Source organism: Canis lupus, chromosome 22 (genome assembly GCF_048164855.1).
Source record: "Canis lupus baileyi chromosome 22, mCanLup2.hap1, whole genome shotgun sequence".
Taxonomy (NCBI): Eukaryota; Metazoa; Chordata; class Mammalia; order Carnivora; family Canidae; genus Canis; species Canis lupus.
Window position 1 is genome coordinate 19,005,222 of NC_132859.1, and position 5,227 is coordinate 19,010,448.

The window sequence follows — 5,227 nt, forward strand, 5'->3', positions numbered from 1 at the left end:
AAATACAATAGCGAGAGGTGTCAAACAAAGAACAATTATCAGAATAGCTTCTCAGGCACAAATAACAACACTCTAAAAGAGAGTGGAGCAATACTTTTAAATTTTTTCTGGAGGAAAATGATTTTCAATCTAAAATTATATATCCAAAGGCTGATCCATGGTGGACGTTTTGAGGCCAGCTGACCTACAACCTATGCACCCCACACCACCTCCTGAGGAAGCCTGAGCCAGTTGTGTAGCTTTCTCCCTCTGTCTCATAACCATGTCCACCAACGAGAAAGCTAATTCACCAGCTGCCCACCTTACTAGACTCAAGAACAAGGGGAAAGATAATACAGAAATAAGGCAGCATGGAATAGAAGTTAACATGGAGCTTGAGGAAAAGCTAAGAATGATGACTAGATGCTGAAAAGGAGAAATTTAAGGTCATTTCCTGATGATACTACCTCTCCCCTGCAGGAAAACTGCAACAACCAGGACACTATAAATTGGTCTGTTGATGACATTGTAACAGCATAAGTAGCAATAATTTGGAAAGCCAGTTCCAGGCTACTCAAGCTGCTAGAAAACTGCTTTTTTAAGGAAAAACAGACCCCCATCACAACATGATCTGGGCTGGTTTGATTCCAAAATTTGTGTCCTTCTTGGGCAGAACTGATTGTCGTCCTATTCAGTTTGAATCTGCTTGGGTCCTCACTAACACTGCTTCTGGGACATCAAAATAGACCAAGACAGCTGTCGTAGATGGAGGTGCCAACCCGGCATTCACTTCTCTGTTGCCATCTTCCATGCCCACATCAGTGAACAAGCTATATGGGCTCTAGGAAACATTGCAGGTGATAGTTCAGTTTTTCAAGACTTGGTTATCAAGTATGGGGCAGTTGACCCACTGTTGGCGCTCCTTGAAATTCCTGATATCCCATCTTTAGGGTTACTTATGTGCCCTTTAAAACCTTTGTCACAACAAGAATCCTGCACCCCTGGTAGATGCTGTTCCTACCATAGTTCGTCTCCTGCATCGTGATGATCCAGAAGTATTAGCAGATACCTACTAAGCCATTTCCTACCTTACTGATGAGGTCCAAATGAATGGATTGAAATGGTTTGAAAACAGGAGTTGTGTCCCAACTTGTGAAGCTTCTAGGAGTTACTGAATTGCCTGTTGTGACTCCTGCACTAAGAGCCATAGGAAATACTATCATTGGGACAGATAAACAGACTCAGATTGTAATAGATGCAGGAGCACTTGCTGTCCCACCCAGCCTACTAATGAATCCCAAAACTAATATTTATAAGAAAGCTACATGGACAATGTCAAACATCACAGCTGGTCACCAGGACCAGATACAGAAAGTTGTGAATCATGGATTAGTCCCATTCCCTGTTGCTATTCTAAAACAGACTTTAAGACACAAAAAGAAGCTATATAGGCTGTGACCAACTATACAAATGGTAGAACAGTTAAAAAATTGTATACCTCATTCATTGTGGCATAATAGAACTATTGATGAACCTCTTAACTGCAAAAGATACCAAAACCATTCTGGTTATTCTGGATGCCTTTTCAAACACCTTTCAGACTGCTGAAAAACAAGGTGAAACTGAGAAATTTGGTATAATGACTGATGAATGTGGAAATTTGGACAAAACAGAAGCTCTACAAAACCATGAAAATGAGTCTTTGTACAAAGCTTCATTAAACTTGACTGAGAAGTATTTCTCTCTAGTGGAAAAGGAGGATCAGAATGTTGTGCCAGAAACCACTTCTGAAGGCTATACATTCCAAGTTCGGATGGTACTCTTGGGGCCTTTAACTTTTCAATTATACAGCTGAGGCAGAAAGTTGTTTGTTGTGTACCCTGTTTGGTAGAAGTTTGTCTACTGTTTCTCTACGAAGAACTCTTTTTAAATGTGTTTCGTTATTGCAGCACTTTTTACAATGAGACTACACTTGAGCAGTTCCAAACTGTACAAACTGTATGAAGCTCCTCCTCTCAGTAGGGTTCTTATTTCTATGTGAAATCTCCTCTCTTGCAGTGCCCAGTAAATAAAGATTAAATTCCACCCTTTTCCTTAAAAAAAAATAAAAAATAAAAAATAAAATAATATATCCAACAAAAGTAGTGTAAGTGTGAGGGCACGATAGGCCATTTTTAGCATTCAAGTTCTCAAAAAATTTCTCTCCCATGAATTACTTTTCAGGAAGCTACTGTAACATAGTCTTTTCCAAAACAAAGGAGTAAAGAAAGGAAGAGGAAGATAGGGATATAGGAAAGGGGAAATCCAATATAGGAAAGGCAAAAGGAAAATTCTTAGGATAACAGATGTGCTGCCAGTGTAAAGGTAAGTAGTTCTGACTGAAGGAGGTTAGAGGCCCCCCAGTGACACTTCTTCAAGAAGATGACTTTGGCAGAATATCTGATATATTTGAACATACTGAGAGGAGAGTTTTATATACTCACACAATTAAATACTATATAAAAATTTAGATGAATCAACACACACACACACACATCTCAACATGGCAGATTTGGAAGACAAAGCATTGAGCAAAAAAACAATGAGAGTACTATGAACATTGTGACACTATTTGTATTTTTAAAATAATTCATGGTACTAGAAACACTGTAGGCTTTTGTGGGGGGGTTGGGGAGAACCAAGGTCATAAAGTTCACTTTTCTGTGAAAGTTCACTTTCTTTCACTTTTCTGTGGGAAGGAGAACATGAATGGCACCTGAGAGGAAGAATAAAGGGGACTTCAATTTTAACTGTAAGGTACTATTGCTTTTAAATGGTTTTAAAATCTAAAGCAAAAATGTCTGTGTTAATATTAGTTAATTCTGGGTAGTGAGTATACAAGTATTGATCTTACATTGATCTTCCTACTTTTCTGTATTTTCCTCTTCCAGAAAGGAAAGGAGGAAGGGACTAAAAAGAAAGATAAGTGCTATGATCACAGCCTTTCCAAGGGCCTGGGCTGAAGGGCCAGGAAACAGGGGCCAGATAATATGGGCCCATTCCCATTGCTCCTGCTAGCCTAAGTCTTCTCTTCATCGTGTTCAGTATCTTGCTTACAACAGAACACAACTGTTCTGCAAGGTGCATGTTTCATTTTTCAAATAAAATCCCCTTTTAAAATCTCGGCTTTTTTTCCCCTCAACATAGCCATTGAATTGTGCTTCATCAACAACCCATGAGTAGAAAGGCTGTGTCACTCCCTTTAATAGCAGAACACTGAGACCCTGAAAAGATGGTTTGAGAGAGGGCTTGGCAAATAAAACATAGTTTACCATTCATATTATTACTTAGTATAGCTGTTACTTTGATGGAAAAATATGATTAGCCACCAACTCTCGCTTGCTCTCATCTACATCTGGCAAAGTGCTGCCATGCTTAAATATCCTACCCTCACCTGGTGGCAGCTACCTCAAAGACAAGTACCTAGGAGGAAAGCAATATGACTTGAGGTTGCTCTGTCAATATCCCCTAAAAAAATGATAGGAAACATAGTGATCAAGGGGCTTGGGAGAGGGTAATGCAAAGAAGGCATTTGTTCAGTTAACATAGAGATTTGCCCTTGGCCATGAAAGGGTCTGCTAAATACTCAACTTCAAGTGCATGTTCACAGTTTCTGCAGAAAGCCAAAAAGCTGAGCCTACAGATACCAGTGCGTATGGTCTCAGATATACTCGAAATAGTTCATCATCATACTCTTTCATTTGATTTGGAACTGGAAGAATTGCAAAGAAGACAAAATGAAAGGTACTGGACAGTTATCCTTTCTCTATTAAAAAAAATAACTTTGAAGTTTGGTGAGAATGTTGTGTGCTTGGGTTCAGGTCAGTGCTTATATTCACTGACGCTTGATGGATTTCTGGCTTCAAATGTTTTATCAAGACAATCCACCTTGTAGCAATCTCCAAAGAAGACTGTGTGGCTCTATTAAGTCCGCAATTTGCTTTTTAAAAGTGACTAAATATGCTTTTTCACAACAACGACAAGTCATCTCCCTCCTGGAGCCAACAGAGTTTGTCACCCAGCTTCCCTCGCCTTTCAAAGCCAGCCGTCAAAAAGCAAAGGAAATGTCATGACTTTGGAGCGGTCAGAAAGCTCTTAAGTCGCAGTGCAGGCTATTTCTCCTTTTGTGGCACAGAAAAGAGTGGACAGACACAATGAATAAATAATCCCATTGTACTTACAAATGTGTAACAATCCTTCAAAATGAGGTGAGGAACAAAGATAGGAGATAGCAAAGCAGCCCTGGTCTTAACAGCTTGCAATTCCAGAGCCTAAACTGCTTTTGCAAACACACACACACACACACACACACACACACACAGCAACCATGAGAAAATAAAAATTAAAAATGGCATCCGATTCAGAATGCCAAGAGGCTCAGCCTAAATGGCCTTCTGTATAATTCACTTTGGACACCTTCAGCCTCAGTGGCTAAAGGCAGCCGGTCTGGGCCAAGGTTAATACCTTAAACTATTCAAAAGAACTGACTTTGAAATAATCATCAGGGTCACCGTTTGTTGCAAAAAACACCTCTTCATCATTTTTACTTCACCACAGCCCTTCCTTTCCCTTAAAAGAAGCCTTGTTGTTTGATGTTCTAGCATTTGTGAAAGGCCTCCGTTTTTCATCTCTGGTACCTACATCCACCTGCTCCCCACCTTGAACTGCAGAATCCAGGGCAATAGCAGGGTGTGCAGTAACAGCAGAGAGGGCCGAAGGCTGGCGGGAGCAGCCAGTACTGGAGACACAGATGGCAGGAGCGCAGGCCAGAGATTCAAGGGTTCACAGAAAACTCAGGGAATTCCAGGAACCCAGAACTGCAAATGGCCTTAAAGAACTAACAACTGCAAACTTTTAATTGTATTTTTAAAGAAAGTGGGTGGAGTGATGCAGCTTGGCAAAAAAAAATAATAATAAAATAAAATAAAATAAAATAAAAAACTCTATGTTAATATAGAGAGCAGATTTTTGTACCAAAAGAGTGTTTTATTCTCTCTTCAAAAAACCAAAAAAGTTGGGCAGCCCCAGTGGCCCAGCGGTTTGGCGCCGCCTTCGGCCTGGGGTGTGATCCTGGAGACCTGGGATTAAGTCCCACGTCAGGCTCCCTACATGGAGCCTGCTTCTCTCCCTCTCCCTCTGCCTGCGTCTCTGCTTTCTCTCTCTCTCTCTCTCTCTCTCTCTCTCTCTTGCTCTCTGCCACGAATAAATA

General features: G+C 40.5%; 1 pseudogene; it reads left to right on the top strand.

Annotated features, from left to right (window-relative positions):
- The first annotated feature begins 262 nt into the window (after positions 1–262).
- Positions 263–1,834, top strand: LOC140614373 (importin subunit alpha-1 pseudogene; annotated as a pseudogene).
- Positions 1,835–5,227: the final 3,393 nt, after the last annotated feature.